The 26,275-nt window shown below is 40.1% G+C and overlaps 1 long non-coding RNA gene across 1 annotated transcript in view; it reads left to right on the top strand.

The window, feature by feature from the left end:
- The window catches only part of LOC126191550 (uncharacterized), a 37,265-nt gene extending 15,111 nt beyond the window's left edge, over positions 1-22,154 (top strand). Inside the window, exons 2-3 of the long non-coding RNA XR_007538369.1 lie at positions 21,176-21,367; positions 21,474-22,154. This is a non-coding gene — a long non-coding RNA (uncharacterized LOC126191550). The remainder of the gene's footprint in view (positions 1-21,175; positions 21,368-21,473) is intronic.
- Positions 22,155-26,275: the final 4,121 nt, after the last annotated feature.

Below are 26,275 nucleotides of genomic sequence, written 5' to 3'. Positions count from 1 at the left end.
CCTCTTTCCTGATGAAGCAACCGTTGGTTGCGAAAGCTTGAATTTTGTGTGTATGTTTGTGTTTGTTTGTGTGTCTATCAACCAGCTAGCGCTTTCGTTTGGTAAGTCACATCATCTTTGTTTTTAGATATATATATAATCAAACAAACTTCCCAATGTATAAAACCTATTCATATTATTGTCATAATGTATCTGTCACTTATGATTCATTTATTGTGTATTCACAACAATTCATAATCTTCAATAGTGCAGAAATACTAGCTTGTTTTCCAGATTCTCCTATAAAATAGGCTTTAGTCAACAACGACAAGTGTTGGATACTGTAAATTAGAATAATCTCATCAATAGATGTAAATGCATGTGGATAGAGGGAAGAATAGCTTTGTACTCTGATGATATGTAAGAAATGAAATAGAAAATTCGAAGTGTTTGAGTTGAAGAAGAAAAGATGATACACCCCACAGATTAATTATGTGGCAGAGAATAGTATAGGCAAGTTGTTGTGTCTAGACAAGACAGCCTAGACACAATGAGAGGAAGCCGAAAGGCACGCGCTTCAACTCACGCAGGCTGGCGTGAGGTCTGAAACAGGATACGTAATGAATGCTATAAAGAAAAGTACGTAGCTTCTGGAATACTTAACTTTAATCCACATTTGTAGAACATCGCTCTTGATGATACATTAATAGAATCTCAATATCTATACTGGTAATGGCGCCTTGCTAGGTCGTAGCAAATGTAGCTGAAGGCTATGCTAACTATCGTCTCGGCAAATGAGAGCGTAATTCTCAGTGAACCATGGCTAGCAACGTCGGCTGTACAACTGGGATGAGTCCTAGTACATCTCTCTAGACCTGCCATGTGGTGGCGCTCGATCTGCAATTACTGACAGTGGCGACACGTGGGTCCCTCGTATACTAGCGGACCGTGGCCGATTTAAAAGCTACCACCTAGCAAGTGTGGTGTCTGGCGGTGACACCACATTCCTCCCCCGCAAATCAGCGGATGGTTGTGTTATAAGGCTTCCGCCCGCCGTGGGGAGGACCCCATGTTGACGTATGCGACGAGGTGGGGAGCCTAACAACAGGCGAGGCTGTGCCGCCCGCACCCGGCCATTCGGTCCGACAGGAGCTAGGAAACGCCTGAAAACCTAGTCCAGGGTGCACGCCAACATGAGGTGTATGTGCCCGTAGATAGTTAGGAGGGGCCGAAGGGTTGACCTCCATCGAGTCGGAGCACCCGACTGGCAAAGACGGCAGATGGTCCGGAGCGGGCAAGAGTTCCATGGCGGAGGACAACTGGTCACGGGAAGCGATTGGCGGCGCGTGACCCAGGGCGGCGCCCGGCGGTTGCAGCGACGCGTCCACGGCGGGCGTTGCCGGCGAGAGAACAGGCGGCGGCAGCGGAGGCGGCGCCTCGCCATGGGGCAAAACGGAAGGCAGCGTCGGTAACACCTGGGTATGAGGCGAGCCAGTAGATGGGTCCCCAGGGCGCTGACCGGACGGCACCGTCGCTGAAAGCAGACGGGGAGCGGCAGAACCCATGCGACGACAGAGGCGCAGCTGATGGAGATGCCGACGCACCTCGCCAGAGGCCCCCAAAACCAGATACATAGCACGGCCGATGCAGCGAAGAATGCGCCTTGCGAGCCAACGCCGTGATCCGCGATAGTTGCGATAATAGACAACGTCGCCTGGAGCAAAAGCAGGTGTCTGCCGCTGCACAGGAACCTGATGCGGCAGATGCAGCAATGACATCTAGGTTCGATGAGGGCGACCATGAAGCAACTCAGCCGGCGAGCGACCATCTCGGTGCTGAGAGCGATACGAAGACAAAAAGAGCAATAATGCGTCCTCCCGAGAATGCGACCCTTTCAATTTCAACATCTGGGACCTGAAAGTCCGGACCAAACGTTCAGCGGCACCGTTGGACTGAGGCGAAAACGGCGCGGATGTCAGATGTTGAATACCATTGGCCTTGCAGAATGACTGAAATTCTGCGGACATGAATTGTGGGCCATTGTCGGAAACAATAGTCTGTGGAAGACCTTAAATGCAAAAGATAGTGGACAACGCTTGGATTGTGGCAGAAGACGTCATGGAAGACATCCGGACAACAAAAGAAAATTACTGAATGAATCGACAACAACCAACCATCGAGCATTCCAGAATGGACCAGCAAAATCGATGTGTAAGTGTTGCCAAGGGGCAGTGGCTGTTGGCCATGCAAAGAATTTCCGCGGTGGTGCGGATTGTTGTTCGGCACACGCCATGCAAGAAGAGCACATATTCGTAATTGCAGCATCGATTCCGAACCAAGTACAGTGCTGACGAGCAAGTTGTTTTGTTCGCACTATATCCCAATGTCCTTGGTGGAGAAGCTGTAAGACAGAGGACGTGGGACCATGACCCTGGACTGATCATTATCAGAATGCAACAGCAAAACACCACGTCGTACAAAAAGTCTCTCCTTGTGAGCAAAAAATCGGCGAACCAACGGATCCTCGATCCATGACTTTGACAAGGGCCATTGAGTAGCAACAAAACGCAAAACGGTAGCAAGGACAGGGTCAGCAGTTGTGGCTGTAGCTACACGACGAAAATCAATTGGAAACGATTCGACCACGTCATCGGTTTCCGAATCAATGAACATGCAAGCAAGTTCGGAGGAATCGAATGCTCTATCCTCAGCAACAGGCAAACGGGACAACGCATCGGCGTTTCCGTGCTTAGCAGTGGACCGATACAAGATATCGTAGTGGTACTGCGAGAGGAAAATAGACCAGCGAATGAATTTCTGCGCTGTACGTGGAGGTACAGGCTTGGTCGGATGAAAAAGCGATGTCAAAGGTTTGTGGTCTGTGATGATGGTAAAGTGACGACCATACAAGAAATCATGAAACTTGGTAACACCAAACACGAGAGCCAAAGCTTCTTTCTCTATCTGTGAATAATTTCTTTACGCAGACGACAGCAATTTGGACGCAAAGGCAATAGGGCGATCGTGCGAACCATCTTTGTGCGCAAGCACAGCACCGATCCCGAAATCTGATGCATCTACCATCAACAAAAGTAGTTTCTGGGTATCGAATGGCGTAAGGCAAGTATTAGAAAGCAACGCCGATTTCAACTGGCGAAAGGTGTGTTCGCATTCCGTCGACCAGACGAACGAAACACCTTTACGGCGTAAGCGATGAAGCGGAGCTGAAATGGAAGAGGCATGAGGGATATAGCGATGGTAATAATTTATTTTACCCAGCACACTCTGTAGCTGCTTCAAATTCTGCGGCGAAGGCAAGTCTTGTATGGCACGAAGGTGCTCTGGACTGGGATGTATGCCTTGGCATTGAGTACATGTCCCAGATTTGGCAAATCACGAGCAAAAAACACACATTTGTCCTTCCGCAAGCGAAGACCATTTTGTCGCAAGACCTGAAATAATGTTCGGAGGTTGGCGAAATGTTCGTCTTCCGTCTTTCCGGAGATCACAATATCGTCCAGATAGTTTGCTGCAGTAGGGACCGACGCACAAACAGTTTGTAAATATTGCTGAAACAATGCAGGGGCGGATGCACACCCGAATGGCAGTCTTTTGAATCGGTACAAACCAAGATGCGTGTTAACCACCAATACGCGCTGGGATTCTTCGTCCACCGGTATTTGCAAGTACGCATCTGCTAGGTCCAACTTCGAAAAATATTTACCCGGGCACAGTTTGTCAAAAAGATCTTCCGGGCGGGGTAAAGGAAAAGTAGCAGTCACTAGTTGTGGATTCACTGTTACCTTGAAGTCCATGCAAAGTCTCAATTTTCCGGAAGGTTTTTGCAAAATTACTAAGGGTGAAGCCCAGAGAGAAGCCTACACATGCTCAATTACACCTTGTGATTCTAAATTGGTTAATGTTCTTGCGACCTCATCACGCAATGCGTGGGGAACATTGTGCGCTCTGAAAAATTTCGGTTGCGCGTTTACTTTCAGTTCCAAATGTGCTTTATAGTTCTTAGCGCAACCAAGGCCCGGTGCAAAAATGTCTGCAAATTCTTCACATAGACGAGAAACACTGGCTGAAGGCACAGTCTGGTTCACTGATAGGACCTGATTTACTATAGACAAGTTAAACAACTGAAATAAATCTAAACCAAACAAGTTCACCGCAGAAGAAGAACGAAGAACGTAAAATGACACAAGTTTTGTTTGTCCCTTGTTTGTTGCAAGAAGGCTGCACTGTCCTAACACAGGGATATGCTGTCCGGAATAACTATGTAACTTAACATTTGCGGCACGCAACGGAGGTTTGCCCAGCTGTTTGTACGTGTCGTGATTGAGTAGTGAAACTGCAGCTCCGGTATCGTGCTGGAATGAGATTACGTTGCCATTAATTTCCAAGTCTACAAAAAGTTTATTGTCCTGCTCTGACACTGGTACAGAATCACTTGCGACTTAACGTGATTTCCGTCGATGGCGACACACACTTTTTGTGGGACAAACACAGGCACTGTTAGAGAGAATAGCGCTGGGCGGAGTGGCATTAACTACATGAATTTCCATGGGCGAAGGTTCACGAGCCCGAGTATTCTTGGTTCGATTCCGGCGCGAAGCAAAGGGCCTGGAATGGTTGTGAGTGTCCGATCTAAGCTTTTTCTGGCAAACACTTTGAACATGACCTTTCTTATTACAAAAAAAACAAATAGCCTGGCGTGACGGGCAATTCTCACGCGAATGTCTAGTAGCACACCGCGGGCATGATTTTATCACTGCATTTGCGTGCTTGCGCGGCACACGTGGCTGGGCGGACGTGCGCGAGGGCTGTTTACAGTTTCGTGCAGCTCGCCCGGCGGGCCGGTTAATGTGACACACAGCTGGCGAAGTTTCAAATGATTCCTGAGCAAAGTCAAGTGTGTCTTGCCGATCCAATATGTCTATCACTTGTTGAAGGGAGGGATTGACTAGTTTCAAAATCTGTTCCCTTATGCGAACGTCAGAAACTTTCTGTGCAATTGCATCATGTACCATAGTATCTGAATAAGGGAGTCCACAGTCACACTCAAAAGCACAATCCCTTCTAAGGCCTTGCAAAGTTGCAACCCACTCCCTATTAGTCTGACCGGCCGTACGTTTTGTACGAAAGAATGTATACCTTTTTGCAACGACATTGACTGAACCATTGAAATAGGCACCAAAAGCAGACAAAATTTCTTCGTAGGACAGAGTTGCTACGTCGCGTCGGGGAAACAATTTCACTATCACACGGTAGGTGCACACACCTACACAAAAAAGGAGATGAGGCTGCCGCTCGTTACCTTGAATTCCGTAGGCGGCGAGACGGAATCCAAATTGGCGTGACCACTCCGTCCAGGTTTCCATTGCTGCCTCAAAAGGCCGAAAGGGTTTTGCAACTGCGTGTTGTGGCTGCTGTAGCGGTGAAGCGGCGGCGGCCGCATCGTTTTGCAGTGCACGTTGACCCTGGACGAGCTGTCCAAGGGCATCCAATAAGGCCTGCGTCTGCTGATTCTGCAAGCGATAAAATTCGGACAGTACATCTGGAGATTGTGGCGAAGCCATTACACAAGTAAAGTAAGCAAGTAGAAAGAAGAAGAAGACCCTTTTTGAGACTCGTCGCCAAATATGTTGTGTCTAGACAAGACAGCCTAGACACAATGAGAGGAAGCCGAAAGGCACGCGCTTAAACTCACGCAGGCTGGCGTGAGGTCTGAAACAGGATACGTAATGAATGCTATAAAGAAAAGTACGTAGCTTCTGGAATACTTAACTTTAATCCACATTTGTAGAACATCGCTCTTGATGATACATTAATAGAATCTCAATATCTATACTGGTAATGGCGCCTTGCTAGGTCGTAGCAAATGTAGCTGAAGGCTATGCTAACTATCGTCTCGGCAAATGAGAGCGTAATTCTTAGTGAACCGTGGCTAGCAACATCGGCTGTACAACTGGGGACGAGTCCTAGTACGTCTCTCTAGACCTGCCGTGTGGTGGCGCTCGGTCTGCAATTACTGACAGTGGCGACACGCGGGTCCGTCGTATACTAGCGGACCGCGGCCGATTTAAAAGCTACCACCTAGCAAGTGTGGTGTCTGGCGGTGACACCACACAAGTCATTCCTCGTGATAATATAGAGACAAAGCATACATGCATGTAAGTGAGTGTTCACAATTTCGAGTGCTGGTACATAAAAAAAAAAAAGAAATTACATACAACAACACTTAGACATTGATAAATATAGAAAGTAGTGTGAGCCATGCCTCACGATGATTACAAATATTAATAAGTGATCCATTCCTCACGATAATTACAAATATTAATAAGTGTTCACAACTTTGCTTGCTGGTATGTAGCAAAATAAATACATAAGTAAAATGTTTATCAATTAGGTGACAACATACAACAAAATTGGACATATATAAATAATATAGTTTCCCCAGGTTCCCCTATGGAATAGGTTTTAGTCGCTTAATAAAGCTGACACGGTAAATTAGAAGGGTCTCAGTAATAGAGGCATTTGCATGTGGACAGAGGGAAAGATAGCTTGGTACTCTAATGAGAAGTAAGAAATGAAATAGAAGGTCTGGAGTTGAAGAAGAAAAGGCGACAGACCCCAAAGACAGGTAACCTCCCTACCCTGGACCCCTCCACTGTTCCAGTACTTCACTGTGGCGCCGGAGGGAGAAGAGTGTCTGGCATCCCCTGCAGAATGGATTTGCCACAGATTCACCTTCCCAGTCCCTGACAATTAACCCCAACACTCCCTATCGATTGATCAATGAAGGGCGAACAAATAGCATTCTGCTGGACAGAGTAAATGACAAATACAATACTGTATTGGTTATTCAAGTAACAAATGCTAGATCCTACCAGCTGACTTTTGTGCAGTCCCTCTAGTATCTGGGTTTGATCAAACATAGTCAATTACATAAACATAAAAAATTGAAACCTGTGACTTATCTGAGACATATACATGAAAATTACTAAAACGAGGTACAGAATTACTGTGTTTCTCTGATATCTGTTGCTGCTCAAACATAAATTATTATATAAATATAACAATATAGAAATAAGGTAGCCAAATGTATCGAATTACAGCATTTCTCGTAACAAAAAAATAAACAAAGTCAACTGCCTCATAGGGCAGATCATCAAAGTGTTACAATGTTCACATTATGTGAAGTACTTTCATATGCATCAATATATTAGTGAAACACCACACAGTCAAGTGTGATAATGACAAAAGAAATATTTGTTACATTTTCAAAACTAAGCAAGAGGCACGTCTGAGATACAAAATTCAAGTTACTGGAATCTCAGCCAAGTGATATAGAAGTTCCCATTCCAGATGTTACGGCATATATAATTAAATTCCCTCCCCCCGTGAACCACAGACCTTGCCGTTGGTGGGGAGGCTTGCGTGCCTCAGCGATACAGATAGCCGTACCGTAGGTGTAACCACAGCAGACGGGTATCTGTTGAGAGGCCAGACAAATGTATGGCTCCTGAAGAGGGGCAGCAGCCTTTTCAGTAGTTGCAGGGGCAACGGTCTGGATGATTGACTGATCTGGCCTTGTAACACTAACCAAAATAGCCTTGCTGTGCTGGTACTGCGAACGGCTGAAAGCAAGGGGAAACTACGGCCATAATTTTTTCCTGAGGGCATGCAGCTTTACTGTATGGATAAATGATGATGGCGTCCTCTGGGGTAAAATATTCTGGAGGTAAAATAGTCCCCCATTCGGATCTCTGGGCGGGGACTACTCAAGAGGCCGTCGTTATCAGGAGAAAGAAAACTGGCATTGTACGGATTGGAGCGTGGAATGTCAGATCCCTTAATCGGGCAGGTAGGTTAGAAAATTTAAAAAGGGAAGTGGATAGGTTAAAGTTGGATATAGTGGGAATTAGTGAAGTTCGGTGGCAGGAGGAACAAGACTTTTGGTCAGGTGAATACAGGGTTATAAATACAAAATCAAATAGGGGTAATGCAGGAGTAGGTTTAATAATGAATAAAGCAATAGGAATGCGGGTAAGCTACTACAAACAGCACAGCGAACGCATTGTTGTGGTCAAGATAGACACGAAGCCCACGCCTACGACAGTAGTACAAGTCTATATGCCAACTAGCTCTGCAGATGACGAAGAAATTGAAGAAATGTATGATGAAATAAAAGAAATTATTCAGATAGTGAAGGGAGACGAAAATTTAATAGTCATGGGTGACTGGAATTCGGTAGTAGGAAAAGGGAGAGAAGGAAACGTAGTAGGTGAATATGGATTGGGGGTAAGAAATGAAAGAGGAAGCCGCCTGGTGGAATTTTGCACAGAGCATAACTTAATCATAAAAGAAGGCTGTATACATGGAAGAAGCCTGGAGATACTGACAGGTTTCAGATAGATTATATAATGGTAAGACAGAGATTTAGGAACCAGGTTTTAAATTGTAAGACATTTCCAGGGGCAGATGTGGACTCTGACCACAATCTATTGGTTATATACTGCAGATTAAAACTGAAGAATCTGCAAAAAGGTGGGAACCTAAGGAGATGGGACCTGAATAAACTGACTAAACCAGAGGTTGTACAGAGTTTCAGGGAGAGCATAAGGGAACAGTTGACAAGAATGGGGGGAGGAAATACAGTAGAAGAAGAATGGGTAGCTTTGAGGGATGAAGTAGTGAAGGCAGCAGAGGATAAAGTAGGTAAAAAGACGAGGGCTAGTAGAAATCCTTGGGTGACAGAAGAAATATAGAATTTAATTGACAAAAGGAGAAAATATAAAAATGCAGTAAATGAAGCAGGAAAAAAGGAATACAAACGTCTCAAAAATGAGATCGACCAGAAGTGCAAAATGGCTAAGCAGGCATGGCTAGAGGACAAATGTAAGGATGTAGAGGCTTATCTCACTAGGGGTAAGATAGATACTGCCTACAGGAAAATTAAAGAGACCTTTGGAGAAAAGAGAACCACTTGTATGAATTTCAAGAGCTCAGATGGGAACCCAGTTCTAAGCAAAGAAGGGAAAGCAGAAAGGTGGAAGGAGTATATAGAGGGTCTATACAAGGGTGATGTACTTGAGGGCAATGTTATAGAAAAGGAAGAGGATGTAGATGAAGATGAAGTGGGAGATATCATAATGGGTGAAGAGTTTGATAGAGCACTGAAAAACCTAAGTCTAAACAAGGCCCGGGGAGTAGACAACATTCCATTAGAACTACTGACAGCCTTAGGAGAGCCACTCCTGACAAAACTATACCATCTGGTGAGCAAGATGTGTGAGACAGGTGAAATACCCTCAGACTTCAAGTAGAATATTATAATTCCAATCCCAAAGAAAACAGGCGTTGACAGATGTGAAAATTACCGTACTATCAGTTTAATAAGTCACGGCTGCAAAAGACTAATGCGAATTCTTTACAGATGAATGGAAAAACTGGTAGAAGCCTACCTCGGGGAAGATCAGTTTGGATTCTGTAGAAATATGGGAACACGTGAGGCAATACTGACCCGACGACTTATTTTAGAGGCTAGATTAAGAAAAGGCAAACCTACATTTCTAGCATTTGTAGACTTAGAGAAAGCTTTTGACAATGTTGACTGGAATACTCTCTTTTTCAAATTCTGAAGGTGGCAAGTGTAAAATACAGGGAGCGAAAGGCCGTTTACAATTTGTACAGAAACCAGATGGCAGTTATAAGAGTAGAGGAGCATGAAAGGTAAGCAGTGGTCGGGAAGGGAGTGAGACAGGGTTGTAGCCTCTCCCCGATGTTGTTCAATCTGTATATTGAGCAAGCAGTAAAAGAAAAAAAAAAAAAAATTGGCGTAGGTATTAAAATCCATGGAGAAGAAATAAAAACTTTGAGGTTCGCCGATGACGTAATTCTGTCAGAGACAGCAAAGGACTTGGAAGAGCAGTTGAACGGAATGGACAGTGTCTTGAAAGGAGGATATAAGGTGAACATCAACAAAAGCAAAACGTGGATAATGGAATGTAGTCAAATTATGTCGGGTGATGCTGAGGGAATTAGATTGGGAAATGAGACACTTAAAGTAGTGAAGGAGTTTTGCTGTTTGGGGAGCAAAATAACTGATGATGGTCAAAAGTAGAGAGGATATAAAATGTAGACTGGCAATGGCAAGGAAAGCGTTTCTCAAGAAGAGAAATTTGTTAACTTCAAGTATAGATTTAAGTGTTAGGAAGTCGTTTCTGAAAGTATTTGTATGGAGTGTAGCCATGTATGGAAGTGAAACATGGACGATAAATAGTTTGGACAGGAAGAGAATAGAGGCTTTCGAAATGTGGTGCTACAGAAGAATGCTGAATATTAGATGGGTAGACGACATAACTAATGAGGAGGTACTGAATAGAATTGGGGAGAAGAGGAGCTTGTGGCACAACTTGACTAGAAGAAGGGATCGGTTGGTAGGACATGTTCTGAGGCATCAAGGGATCACCAGTTTAGTATTGGAGGGCAGGGTGGAGGGTAAAAATCGTAGAGGGAGACCAAGAGATGAATACACTAAGCAGATTCAGAAGGATGTAGGCTGCAGTAAGTACTGGGAGACACAAGCAGACAGTTGATGTCTCAGAACATGTCCTGCCAAATGTCTGCTTGTGTTTGTGTCTGTGTATGTGCGGTTGGATATGGGTGTGTGTGCGAGTGTATACCTGTCCTTTTTTCCCCCTAAGGTAAGTCTTTCCGCTCCCGGGATTGGAATGACTCCTTACCCTCTCCCTTAAAACCCACATCCTTTCGTCTTTCCCTCTCCTTCCCTCTTTCCTGATGAAGCAACCGTTGGTTGCGAAAGCTTGAATTTTGTGTGTATGTTTGTGTTTCTTTGTGTGTTTCGACCTGCCAGTGCTTTCGTTTGGTAAGTCACATCATCTTTGTTTTTAGATATATTTTTCCCATGTGGTGCAGAGTGATAGGATCAATTATAGTTATGATATTGCTGTTAATAATAGCTGGGGTAGGCTGCATGCCACAAGAATGCGGTTTCCTACAAATAAAATCAATTATTACAGAGAATTAGGTTGCATGTGACAGCACATCATAGTATATGTCAATACATCAGTAGTTCTAATTTTGTGCCTGTAAGTTATAGATTAATTATAGTAAGTGCATTTCTTTTGAAAGGAATAGAGCATTGATAATAAGTGACTACTGAGAACCATGTTGCATGTAACAGTACATCATTGTGTTGAGTCTAGACAGACCAGATTAAACAGATGATTATTGTATACATTGTATTATGGAAAGATAGTTCTCAAGCAATTTATAAGAAACAGTAATTGTTAGCCTTTCAGACATCTATTTTCATGGAAAAATTATGTCAGTTTTCAAGTGTTGAAATGCACATAGACATAATGACTGTACCACTTGTAGGACCAAACGTCCTCATTTCTTTACAAGTCAAACTCGGACTTTATAACAACTGAACTGACATGAACATTTCAGGTCAGGAAACTACGAGGATGGTTAAAGGGATTTACCCACAATAACTGTCAAAGGCACCTTGTTCTTGTAGCTTGAAAGTCGTCATCCCAAATTTTTTGGCATCTTCTCGTAGAGACTGAGAGCCACCATGACCACATGCCACTGTAGAATCAGATTTACATTGGCAAATTAAATACCAGCAGGTTACTTACAAAATACATACTGCTCAACAACTAGTTGACAGATTTCTTGTTGGTCATCACCACATTAGACTTGATGTAGCAACGTCAGATCAGACAGTGAATAAAATTGGGCACTGACAATATAAATTCCAACATAGGTTAAGGCATAGGGTAAAGCACTAGTGGTTAAATATGAATGGGTTAATACTAGGAGTAAAATGGTTAGTTCAGCCACTCTAAAGGTACGATAAATATATATTCCCTCATCAGATACGTATTAATGAATCAACTAGATTTCAATTGAAAGTAGATATCTGCAAGAACTACAACTATACCATGAATACAAATACTCAATCATATTTTTTTTGCTACTCATTACACATGAATCATTAGTGGTTATCAGAGTATTTTCAATAAGATGTTGGAGAAATTTAATCAGTTTTCATTAATAATCAGATAGTAAGCTAACATTTGTATATATTGTACAGCATTGACTTGCTGTAACATGCAGCAGTATTGAACAGCTCAGATTTGTGAATACATTGTGACAAAGAACACCTCATATCTATACTGAGGAGAAAGCATGACTTGTACAGATACCAGACATGTAGCAAACATCCCTATCTTATTGTACTTAGCAAACATTATCCCTATTTTATTGTACTGGGATGGCAAAGGAATAATTAAATATGGCTACCAATGGTTTGGCCATTGAAGTTATAGAAAACTACATGAAAATAAAACTGTGTGAATCTTAAATCCTGGGAATCAGAACACTTTTGTCCCAATAACTATATCTCTCCAACACAAAATTCCATTTTCTTTATGCTCCACAGATGAATTACAAAAGTAGCACAAACATAATAAATTTCTTTCTGATAAATGTTCCTTTTCCAATTACATATTAGATCTGACACATGATAAGGACAAGATCATGACAAAGTATTTTCATACTTGATAGTAAATCAACGTCTATCCAGTGACTTTCACATAATAGGTACAGTAAAAGGTCCAACCAAATGAGAACACAAATATAAGGCTACAAACAGTCTGACCTAATTGTAATCACATTTCAGTTGTAAGGTAGTAGTATATTGCTATAGCAGCACAGATATCTTAAGTAAACTTCACACCAACTCTAAACATTTTCTCAACTTTACACAAAATCATCAGCACAATGAGAGTACAACATTATAATCACAATGAAAGTATCATATCCAAAATGTAAATTGACAAAACTACATTATAACTTCACAAACATCAAAAGTAATTATCAAACCAACTCTCCTCAAAATTCATACTCTGGTTGTATTATTAAACCACACATTATTAAACCTGCCCAAAGTTTGTACTCGTATCCAGATAACCAGAAAAAGGCAACGTGTTTAGCATAAAATACGTGCACTAGTTCCTTTTGGCATCCAGTCTCTAACAATTTGTCCAAACCAGAAAGTGGAAGAGGGTGAGTTTGTACAGATAAGTAAGAGAGGATGTGACTTGAAAAGGAAAGAGTCACACCAGCTTGGAGCCTTGGGTTCGCCACCCCAAATTGCAGAAAGAGCTTGCAACCTCCTGAGGAAAGACAATTCTTGTGATGTTTTATGAGTGATGAAGACTGTTTGTATAATTTCAGCTGTGTAACATTCCCGAGTCCAAATAATCTTTTGGACTTAGGATATACTAGTCTATAAGCATTTGGGTGTGGGTTTTCAACAATTTCAACTGGTCCTATATAAATATCAAAAAATTTCTTTATTTCTCTATTTAGTGCTTTAGATTTGGTGTAACTTTTTGTCAGTACTAGATCCCCAACTTTGAATTCCAGTTTTTTTTATCTATTTGCCATGCCATTTCTTTCTTTTTCCATAATAATCTTTCATAGTTCTTCTAACTACCTCATCTCTTTCAGCTGCTGTTACACTTTTACGAGCTGGAAACTATGATCTCATAAGGAGAGTATCCTGTGGTAGTATACTGTAGGCTATTCATAATATCTTCATATTCTTTAACATAACATAACCAATTTGTGTGATCTTTCTGAGAGTAAGTTCTACACAATCTACCAATTTCCCTCATGTATCGTTCAGTTGGGTTGCTTTTAGGTGAATAGGATGATATTAAAATATGTCTGATGTTATGTTCTTCTAAAAATTCTTTCCAAAATTTAGAAGTAAATTGGCTCCCATTGTCAGATAAAATGGCCTTAGGTGTACCCACCTTAATAAAGTAGTCCTTTACAAATGTAGAAGCTATCTTCTTACTAGTTGCTTTCTTTAATGGATAAAATTTCACATATTTAGAAAACAAATCTACAGTGATGAAAATATACTGAAATCCCCCTTTAGCTCATGGAAGTTGACCATACAAATCTATCCTTACCAAATCCAACTATTTATGTGGTACCACATTTTGTAAAACTCCCTTGTTGGTATTGTTAACAACTTTTGTCCTTTGACATGTATCACAGCAGGCGAGTAAGGTCCTAACTCTCCTGGACATATTATGAAAATATATGCAATCTTGTATTATTTTAATACATTCCAATGCACCACAGTGTCCAAAGCTTTCATGTGTGTACTTTATCAAAGTATTTATGTGAGAATCTGGTGGCCAGAAAACTTTCCAAGCGTCACTATCTGTGGTGTGTCTATAAAATAGAATACCTTTGAAGACCTGATAAGACATTTGTACTTTCTCATGACCTTTCATCCCCAAATAACTTTTAACAAGCTTCCAATGATCATCACCATTTTGATATCTTCTCAATTGATTACAGATGTTTCTAATTTCACTTTCCTCTTTGACATCTTTAAATTACATTATTTTAAACTTTCCCTCCTGACTATTATTTCCATTATCATTTCCATCCCCCACTGGCATTCTTGACAGGGCATGAGCAATGACATTTTCCTTGCCCTTTATAAAATTAACTGTGTATTTAAACTGCTGTAAGAACATTGACCACCTGGTAATTCTCCCGTGATACAATTTACACTCTTGTAAGTATGTTAATGCTTTGTGATCTGTATAAACTTTGACTTCATGCCCAAACAAATTATTTTTAAATTTTTTGAATCCCCATACAATTGCCAAAAGTTCCTTTTTAGTTATCATATAATTTCTCTCATGTTTTTTTTTTTTTTTTTTTTTTTTTTTTTTTTTTTTTTTTTAAGGTTCTGCTTGCAAATGCTATAGAATGATGTTCAATTTTCCTGTTAATTTCTTTCTCTTGGAATAAATGTACCCCCAGTCCATAATCACAACTGTCTGTCATCAAACAAAATGGTAAAGATAAATCAGGTCTACGGAGGATTTCACTTTCTGCCAATTATTTCTTAATTCTGTCAAAAGCTATCCGGCATTCATCAGACCAATCCCACACTGCATTTTTTCTTAACAGGTTGATCAAGCATGGTGCATTAAGTGCCTGTGTTTTCCATATTTTTGATAGAAGTTTACTAATCCAAAATAAGATTTTAAATCTTTTTTATTTCTAGATTTAGGAAATTTTGTGATGGCCTCAATCCTTTCTCCATCAGGAAAAATCCCTTTTCCATTTATGCAATGGCCAAGAAATTTTAATTCTTTCAATGCATACTTACATTTTCCTATCAAAGTCATACCCCCCTGTCTCATATTCTCTCCAATTTCCTTTAAAATTTGAATGTGTTCCTCCCAGGTCTTACTTGATACCAAAATGTAAGCCACATAAATAATTAACTTTTCAAAGAGTTCTTTACCCAGAACAAAGTCTAACCCCTAATAAATTCTGCCACAGATACATTTAAACCAAATGGTACAACACAATATTGAAAACATTTCCCATTAAACAAAAATGCAGCATATTTTCTAGAATCTCTTTCTAATTCAATCTGATGAAATCCCGAAGTCAAGTCAAGGCTAATCATATATTTTACATTTTCAAACTTATTTAGTAATTCATCTATACGGTGTCTAGAGTCAAGCACTAAATGAATACCCCCATCTCGTTTCGAAACTACAACTAATGGGTTGTTGTAAGAACTACAACTTATTTCTATTATTTTCCGCCTTTCCATTTTCTGAAGTTCTCTTTCTACCTCCTTTCTCTTACAGATAGGGATAGCATATGGTTTTATGAAAAATGGGTCATGAGCTTTCAATTTTAGTCTAAATTGATACCCTATTACTCTCCCTGGTTTTATATCAAATATGTCATTATAATCCCACAAAAAAATTTCAAGCTCTCTTCTGTTTTCTGCATTAAGTCTTTCACTTTCAGATACCTTTTTAGCTACCAGTTTACTGTAATAATTAACACTACCCTCATCAATACCAAATTCTTCCTCTTCCTCACAATAACCATCACTGTTAGTCTCTTGCATCTCTCTAATCATACTACTTAGACCATGATCTTCCATTACAATACTCGTTTCTCCATAAATTCCACTTTTTGGTTCAACAAATGCTATTTTCATATCACCCCAGATAAAATTTACATTAACCTTAACAATCCAGTTCATACCTAGTATCAAGTTTTCATTTAAATCATCAATTACTAAGCATTCTTGTATAAATTGTACATCATTAATCTTAAATTCAAGTAAGACTTGTCTGGTAATCAAGTTACTGCTTTTTCCTGTTGCCCCTTTTATCCTTACCCCTGTTACTGTAAATTCTGTGCAATTTTTATTATTTTTGATCCTGTCTCTTAGCTTTCTCAATATTCCTGTAATTAAGTTGCCTGTATCCAGAAGACAGTTTCCTATCCAATCATTAATCTGTACTGCAAGATATGGACTTCCAAATTCTTTACCCATTTCATTGACCTCATTTTCAAATAACAAATCCTCTTCTGTGTCCTGAAAATTCACCCCTTTATCACAATCACTACCTTTTATTACAGATTCTACACATTTACTAATCATATTACCACCAGGAGACTGTTCCACATTTTTCATGGCAATTTTATCATCTGAGTGCACACTTTGACAAATTTCACTTAAGATCTTACACTTTTGATCACCATACTGACATTTGCTACTATAGTCATTGACTACACTCATCATTATCATCATCATCATCATCATCATCTGAATCATTCTCATTAGAAACACCACAATCACACTTAATATTATTTTCAACACCAAACTCATTTTTCTCTTCACATACTTCTTCAACAACCTCAGCACTGTGACTACTCTGTTCTACCACATCCTCATTTTCCTGTCTACTATCTACTGCAATTTCATCTGGAATTACTCTGTCATTCTCTTTCCATTGCCAAGCACATGAACATCAGCTTCCACACATACAGCACCAGTATCAGCATTTTCACTCATTTCACCATCACTCAACATTCTTACTAAACCATACTCATCAGATCTGGACTCATCACTATTAACAGCTAGTACTGCATTAGTACTGTTAAAGAAATTTGTCAAAGTGTTTTCTTCCAATTCAAATTTCTTACTTTTTTGTTCATCTTTGTTTTTAAATAAAAAAAATTCCCAAAATTCCCTATCAAACTTCATTCTACTCACTTCAGGTTGTATTCTGGGTAAAAAATTTTGGTATGTTCTATTTGTTCTGCCCCTTCCCCTTCTGAAATTACTACAGTGTGCCTGATTGTAATTCCCATGTATATTTGCCCCATTTCACCAGGCCCGAAAGAGGCAGGTCTTAGTTTACCATACCATTTCTTCTGTTTTCAAACTTGTTAGTCCTACTATTGTTTCCCTGATTATTCCCCCACTGCCTATTTCTTGGTTAAAAATTCCTGTTCTCAGGTGTCTGCCTGTCATTCCTCTTCCCATTTCTTCTGTCATCATTTCTGAATCTGCTATTAAAATAATCATTGAAAGCTCTGTTATTGTTATGCCTCCTATCATCCGGTCTGTCATTACATCTGTCATTTCTCTCCCATGCTAAATCCATTTTATCCATATATCTAAGAAATTGTTCAATTGTGTCATCAGGTCTGTAGACAAGACTCCATCTTACCCTATTCGGCAACCTACATTTTAAAGCATCTATTTGGATCATTTCATCAAGTGGTTTATAAAGATGTACTAAAGTTCTTAACTGTTGTTCACAAAAGATTTTCCTGCGTCCACTACCTGGTATGAAATTTGGCCCATTCAAAAATTCTGTCTTAATTCTAGTTTGTTTAGTTTCTGCCCAGAATTTGTTCATGAAGCTCATTCTACCTCATTAAATGACATTTCGGGTTTAATTGCTTGATTCGCTCATGACAAAGCCTCCCCCCCCCCTCCACCCCCCAATCAAAAACTTTTTAAAACATTTAATTTTCAATTTATCGCTCATTTTATTTTCGAAGTTATCCTTAATCTGGTACATGAAATCAATTGGATGTATATTGTCCTCCCCTTAAAATGTTTTTATGTTTACATTACTCCACAATGGACTGTAACTACAGAAAGATTTCACAGCAACGGAATCTTCCATTTCTTAAAATTTAGATTTGAAATTCGAAATTTCGCCTAAACAAATGCCTAGATCTTCTTTTAACTCTGCGAAATTATCATTTGCAATTTTAGTTAAATTTTGTATATTTTGGTCCGTTTCTTTGAATTTATTTACGAAATCTTTGTTGAGTTTTTTCAATTGTAACACTTCTACAGTCGCAACTTTTTCGAAGTTTTCTATGGAATCTGGTCTCTCTTCGAATTTTTGGTTTTCCTGTTTTAAGGTAACAACTTTCCCTTCTATAGTCGACACATTTTGGTATTCTCATCTACTTTTTCCTAACACCTCTCTAAACTCTCTTTTGTCTCGCAAATTTGGGTTCCATGGCTGTCTAATTTTTTATCGATTGAATCAAGAAAAATTTTCTGTTCATCAATTGATCATTTTTGTTCTTCCATTAACTGTACTAACCTATCTAAGGCAGATACATTTGATTCAAATCCACGATAGGATGAGCATACACTACTGAGTTCACTATCCTCTCCGATTTCATTGTCCCGATTAACTACATTATTATCAATAATATCTACGCTGTTTTGCAAGTTTCCATTAACTTCCCCATTATCATCAACTTCCCTATTGTTGTTACCCCTCCCTATTGTCCTCCATAATGACAATGCAGAAGAAAAAAATTTCAAAAAGTGAAAATTCTAATAATTTTTTGTACTTACAAACAGTTGGTTCTCCAAGTTGTGTTTTCAGATACGTATACTTTATAGTGTTACTCACGTTCTTCTTTGTCCTGTTCTTGTAAAAATGGAATATTATTTCAACAAGCGGGTTAACTCTGAAACAAATTACAAAACTGAGCTGAAAGTTTGTTTTGAAAGTCATTTATTTTAGGGACGAATTACATTTCCTTGGGATTCTTCTCAGATATATTAATCTGATATCATATCTGATTTTCCTATTACTTGTTAGGTGGACATTGTTAAAGATGGTACATTAGCTTATTTGTTTTAGTTGTAAATATTTGTCATGCATTGTTGTTTTTCTGACATGTTCTACATCCTGGAGGACCTCCTTACTATGAATCAATTGGAATGAAAGTAAATCTAATCTAATCTAATCTTTAGATACCTGGATGGAGAGGTATAGATAATTTATGATTATTATGTATGCCAGTAATTTATGGCTAGTAGTATACTCTAACAGTAATGAGCCTTTACTTTTAAATTTGTTTTTGGATGGGATTCACCTGGAGAGAAAAACAGTTTTTTCTCTTCTTTTACCCAGACATGTTCCACAGAAGTTACAGCCCAACAGCAGTTTTTGACTTATTTTCTTGTTACCAGTCTGTCATTTTTTCTGGTTATCCCCTTATCTTTGCTGCAAAAACTGCACTTTTTTAACTTTCACTGTCACTTAACTGTAACTTCATCAAAATTTATTTACATTTTTGTACCCATATTCTGAGTTTGTTTAACAAAACTATATGATGCCTGGAAGGCAACTCCATAATAATTTTGGGTGTGTATAATGCCACAGATAATCATAAAAATGGACCAACAGAGAGGAAACATCTTTTCTTCATATATGTTACAAGCAAAAAAATTAAACTGCTGCCTTCATCTGAACTAACTAGTAAAATTCCCCGATTTTTAATTTTTTTATTATTTATTGGCGAAGCCATAGAGTACCTAAATAAATGCTTTGATTTTAGTGACACGAACTGGATATTTTACCTATGCAATATAAATTTAAAAAGCAATGTTGAATTTAGCCATTTTGTTAACATAGTTGAATATTTAATGTTGCAAGAACTCAGTTTAAATATGGATAATGTTTACGGGGCAATTGGATTAGTAAACAAATTATATGATGAAGTATATACTTCTGAAGGTTTTCCACTGCACAAAAATGGCAACAAATATTTAAAAAGACAAATGATGGTTTTACAAATTATTTTCATTTCTTTTGTCATCTTGCCACTTCGGCATTCACAGAGAGTTTTTTCTGTGATGAACTTTAATTGGTGGACGAAAGTTGTCTCTGAATCTGATAAAAGTGAATTACTTATTTATTATAGTTTAAATGAAGACTGCACTGAAGCTGTGAAAATTTTGTAATGTCAATTATTTGTTACATATTGTCGAAAGCAATAAAATATATTTTTAAATAAAATAATGAAGCCAAATAAACCATACTTTACTTTCATATACCGTAGTTTTTTCCCCACCTTCAACAACCAATCTACTTCATTTGCTCAAAAACAGCTGATCAGCTCCTCATGAGACACACGTGTCTTTAGTCAATGCTAAGTGACACTTGAGGTGCCATAAAGAGCAATGTCACTGGACAGTAGATGACTGGAAACAAAGATTTGAAGTGATGAATCATGCTACACCCCATGGCAGCCTGATGGAAAGGTTTGCATTTGGTGAATACCAAGAGATGGTACCTGCCACTATGTGTAGTGCCAATGTTGAAGTACAGAGGAGGCGGTGTTATAGTTTAAGGATGTTTTTCTTGGTTGGGGTGTGGTATCCTTAATGCGCTTCAGAAAATGCTAAATGCTTTGTGTGCTGTGGACAATGGAGGAACAGTTTGGGACGATGATTGATTGAATCAGGACAGCAATGCTGTCTGTCATAAATCAGCACCTGTGAGGCAATGATTGGTAAACAATAACGTACCAGAACTGGAATAGGTTGCTGAGATGCGTGGCCTGAATCCAATGAAATAGCTTTGGGATGAGGTAGTGAGTCGACTTTACTCCAGATTACAGTGTCATGCATCTCTACCTTCTCTGATTTCAACTCTTGAGGAAGAATGGGCTGTGATTTCTCCTCAACATTCAGATACCTCATTGAAAGTGTCCCCAACCTATGTAAAGGCAAAGGGTGGACACAACCCATGTTATTGTCCACTAATAAGTGTTTGGACACTTTTGGTCAGTAGTGTACAATATATTGTTTTGAACTAGAGGTACGATGATTTCTTGGACATTTTGAAATGATATTTAATGTAGCTGTGGGTTTACTATTACATTTGCAAAACTGGAAATGTTTTTAATCTTGAAATGAAATGAGTGTATGGCATTGTTGGCTGGGAAGTTTGGCCACCAAGTGGAAGTCTTGTTTCAGTTGACACTACATTGGGTTACTTGCATGCCAGTGATGAGGATGAAATGATGATGAGGACAACCTGACACCCAGTCCCTGAGCAGAGAAAATCTCCATCCTGACTGGTAACCAAACCCGAGCCCACTTGCGTGGGGGGCGAGCGCATTACCATTCAGCTAAGCAGATGGACTTTAGTCTTGAATATTATACAGGGTGCGTCAAAAAAATGTATACACACTTTGAACTGTCATAGACAATTTATTTCCCGTTCTACAAGGTTAAATATCTGTGAGAAAGTAATGTTATGTTTCTTCAACAGGTGGCAGCAGTGACAAGGAAGTAACTGCAACTTGGCGGACGTGCGTTTGAGCTTTGAAGTGCGGAAGCAGATAATTAAGTGGTACTTGGTCGGATGAAGCACAATTCAAATTCAATGGAACTGTCAATAGGCACAATTGTGTGTACTGGGCTGAAGATAATCCTCACATTACAGTTGAAAAGGCTGTGGATTTGCCTGGTGTAAATGTGTGGTGTGGTTTGTCTTTGAGTCTTCCCACTTTGAAGGTACTGTTACTGGAGAAACGTACCTAGCAATGCTTGCTGACTCCATATTCCCTGCCATTCGTGCATTATACGGTAATGATGAGTTTTATTTCCAACAAGATGGCGCCCTGCCACACTATCATAGGGACGTACGAGCATACCTGGATCACAATGTGCCAGGCGAACAGGGGGACCAATCGAGTTTCCTGCACGCTCTCCAGACTTCACGCCACTGGATTTCTTCTTATGGGGCACAGTAAAAGATGAGGTGTACAAACGTAAACCACGTAACCTGTACACACTTTGGAATGAGATTCAGGCGATGTGCACACAAATCTCATTGGACACTTTGGTACAATGTACGGAATCAGTGGTGACTCGTACTCAGAAATGTATTGATGCTGAAGGCTACCAGTTTGAACATTAATCACATTTGCAAAGTACATTTATTTTTCCAATTGGGCTTTAAGGTTTCCATTTCTAGAAATTTAATATTGTAGAATGGGAAATAAATTTTCTATGACGCTTCAAAGTGTGTATACATATTTTTCTTGAAATAGCTACAGGAGTACCTGTTGCAAGTATTAACAAGCATAAACGTATATATTCCTCAAAACACTTCTGTGGCTATCAGGCTTCGATCCAGGGTTCAGTTTTTGGGCAGAGGGAAGTCACAGTTGTTATTCTCTACATTTATTGATACTGAATGTCAGAAGTCTGAAGTAGGAAATAATCAAAAGTGAAAATACTGTTGGTTATAAACAAAATTGGCCAGTCATAAAGATCCTTTGACTGATCTTCCTCGAAAGTGATAATGCAGAGAACAAAAGTACATGGTACCGCACTTGCTGTTCTGTGAAACCAAACAACGCTCCACAAATCGTTGCGTTTAGCTATTGTTGATAATGTTATGAATTTGATTCCACAGCAGTTCGGAAATGTCTTATAGCCACCTTGACAACAATACTTCAAAGAAAGAAATAAAGATATTCGGTATGTCACACAAGAGCGACTTTTTCCAGCCTTCGTTTAATCTGCGGAGCTGCAGTGTGCTCATTGTTAGGTAAAGCAGAGCGACTTACAAACGAATAAAAGCAGTGCTCCAAAGTCAAATTCTACTGTTACGTTTTCTAATGAGAATATAGTAGCGTCCGTACAAGATATGGTGGCCGATGTGGGCACGCTCTGAAATCATTCTCAAACGATTTAACAGAAACTATTTGGTAAAAAAAAAAAATTCATTTTTGCTTTACTTGTAGCATTATACGTCAGGTTTATTATGACGTGCCCATCATTTCGTTAATGGCCATAGTTATTGTGATATTTACATGGAAGTAAGACACTGTGAGGCATTCGAAAATGTTTCCAAAGAAAAAGAGAGGTCGCTATGATTTTGCCTTTGGTGCGTATTACATAATATGTTCCTGCATATGAAATTTGGCTAACATATTGAATTTTTGTTTAGACTTGGGTGGAGATCTCTGTCTGTCACCGATCTCGAGAAAATTGATCTAATGTAGCACACTCATTTGCGATCGCGCCACGCCAGCAATAAAGCCACAGTGAAATATCCACGATATTCCTCATACTTCATAAACGGTTTAAGATATCGAAATGGGATGTTGGCAAATGATAGCACGCAAAGAGGAGAGTATTTTGCCGTAAGGTTATTATGCAAAACTTAATTATCTTCCGTGTCATTCGACTAACTACAGCCTTTTTCGGCGAAAAAGTGTAGTTTTAAGAGCCATCCATGGTGAAGCGAGAACTGCTATGGGTTTTGGAACACCATAAGTGAAGACATTACATGTTTATTTTGTACTGAGGGTGTGCTTATTCGTAAGATACTTACATTTCCTCAGTTCCTCACTTAGTAAACCACTCTTTCAGAATTCTCTCGCACTGCATCTGCACAACATGCTAGTGAGATGAGACTGTAAACTTCGGTGTGTTTTGGTAAAAGAAGCAAATTTTGATATGACAACAAGAGAAATGTGTAGTTTTTTCTCAAAATTCGCCACTCCATGGCACTTTTCTGAAATTTACAAATGGTTAACAAGCCAGGCGAAAATAAATCGCTGCATTTTCCGCGGAATACTTTTTAGATACTAACCAAAGCAGAGGTAACAGATCTTTTTGAATGGTCACTATGCAGTTGTTGTCGTGGAGGGGCCCCACTTAATATTTCATATAATGTGAGTGTAGGCTTCAGTTTAGAACGGCTCAAAATGGTTCAAATGGCTCTGAGCACTATGGGACTTAACTTCTAAGGTCATCAGTCCCCTAGAACTTAGAACTACTTAAACCTAACTAACCTAAGGACATCACACACATCCATGCTTGAGGCAGGATTCGAACCTGCGACCGTAGCGGTCGCGCGGTTCCAGACTGTAGTGCCTAGAACCGCTCGCCCACCCCGGCCGGCTTTAGAACGGCATTTCCTCTCTAGCGCTCGCATTTCCCAGAGCGCCTGCCGCGGCCCCCACCACTACCGCTCTCACCACACGTGCCCTGCCGTCTGCGCATCTACCGGCCACAGTATTTAATTGCTATAGCGTTCTCTCATTGCGATCAGCCACATAGCGCCACAACTTGCTAAACGAAAGCTTTTGCAGAATAACAGAAATTACTTCTAGAAGTGTATGAGAATTCTGCAATGAATGAAAACTTTCTGCTTCAGATTCTGTGAGGGGGGGGGGGGGGGGTCCACTTGCCCTTCCCCCTTCCCCTCGAATCTGGAGTACAGAGCATCGCACACACAGCTACGGACGCCAATGGTCGTCGTAATTTCCCGCGAACATCTACAGTAATACTTCGTAAGTGACTGGCAGAGGGTAAACTTTGGTACTTGACCCCCTTCTCTGTTCCACTGGCGAATGGCGCCTGGGAAGATTGATTGAAGATAAGCCTCTGTATTAGCTCTAATTACTCGATTGTTCTCAACCGCGACAAAAAAATGCAACATATACAGTGATCGCTGAAGTAACAGTATTTCCCGCCGGGATAGCAGTAAACGTACTGTTCGGTAGAGTCGCTGATAACCATTGCTAGAAAGTGGCAAATGTCTCCCCCTACCCTCTTCTCCCCCTTCCATCCGTCCATGCGGACACCTGTGTACTGGACACATGTTCACCAAGCAGCTACGATGCAACTTTTTGAATGTTGGGATTGGCAGCAGTTGAAAACTTAACGTCATTCTCACGAAGACCACCAACTTGTAGCGTTAGGTTTCGAGTAGAACTAGGGAGCAAAGTGACAGAGTAACACCATAGTACCCAATCGTAGGAACATGTCCCTACGCGTAAAGACTTTCGGCTCTTTTTTCCAAAATGTAGGGACGCATTTCCGAACTCTCTTCAAAACGTAGGGGCTTTTTGTCGGATAAAGAAAAATAACAAAATAAATTAAAAAAGAAATAGTTGCCAAACTGTATACGTGTGTCTCCATAACGTACGGGAAGTTGGCTATGAGAGCCTATCGCAGGGCCGAGACGAAACGAGGTGCAGAGGGAAAGTATTTTAGTCACTGCCTGGAGAGGGTACGTGACAGGGGAAATACTGACGAGTTTGTTGCTTAGCGCCCCTCGTGCCGATGACCTTCTACCTCCAAAGGTATCGCAGCACAAATTGCTGAGCAAAGTAATAGATGCATAGCAAACCGCTTGCACAATGACGTAATGTCTGTTCTGTACATGAGAACGCGCATGTCTACGTGCGGGTCTTTCTTCTAAATTTTGTGCATGCCCTTTAGTTCCCGTACGGCATCGATTGCGCACGAGGAAAGACGCATCGTGTGGACATACCTTTAATGTGCCAAGTGCTTTCTGTTTCATCACGAGCTTTACGTTAATGGAGTGCGTAAGACGCGCAAAGGGACTCAAAAGCGGTGCTGTAAAAAATAAAGTGGTCCATAAAAAGCAGCTGTTGCGTTCTTATGTACCTCGCGTAATGAGACTAACATACTACCACAGATATGCATGAACGTCTCTGTAAGGCCCTTTTATGAAATTTTGATACTTACGTGCGTCATTTCAATCACAAGTATTGGGTAAGAAACAAGAGCTGCGTAAGTTATTGGAACTGCGGAACATCTTTAGAATGTTGGCAGGGGATTGGTTTCAGCGCTTATCCTGCACCTGGTTTGTTTCACCACTATACAAAAAAAGGTCAGCATTCAGATGCAAATGTTTATTTCTTTAAGTACGCGTGCAAATACGGTGCAAGATCAGGCAAACAAGCTGGGTGCGGAATGACTTCCCAACCCAGTTCCTCTACTGTGTTTTGTTAGTGTAGCACAGTGGTCGGCAAACTCATTAGTCAAAAGAGTCATTTATTAACAGTGCAACGATGGAAATTTTTGTTGAGACCCAAAATTTTTAAACTTAAAACTATATAGACATATACTTAATTAGGATATTCCTAAACTGGCTTTTGTAAAAATCTCTTCAGTCTGAGTGAAGTACATTCGTTAAAGTCGAGTCTTTCCAACATTTCCATCCACACTTCACTCTCGTTTTGTATACTTGTTCGTCCACCTCCTTTCGTTCATCCTGTCTGTATGTCCAAACAGTCTCCCCAT

The sequence above is a fragment of the Schistocerca cancellata genome, chromosome 6 (genome assembly GCF_023864275.1).
Source record: "Schistocerca cancellata isolate TAMUIC-IGC-003103 chromosome 6, iqSchCanc2.1, whole genome shotgun sequence".
Lineage (NCBI taxonomy): Eukaryota > Metazoa > Arthropoda > Insecta > Orthoptera > Acrididae > Schistocerca > Schistocerca cancellata.
This window is presented reverse-complemented; position numbering and strand designations above follow the sequence as displayed.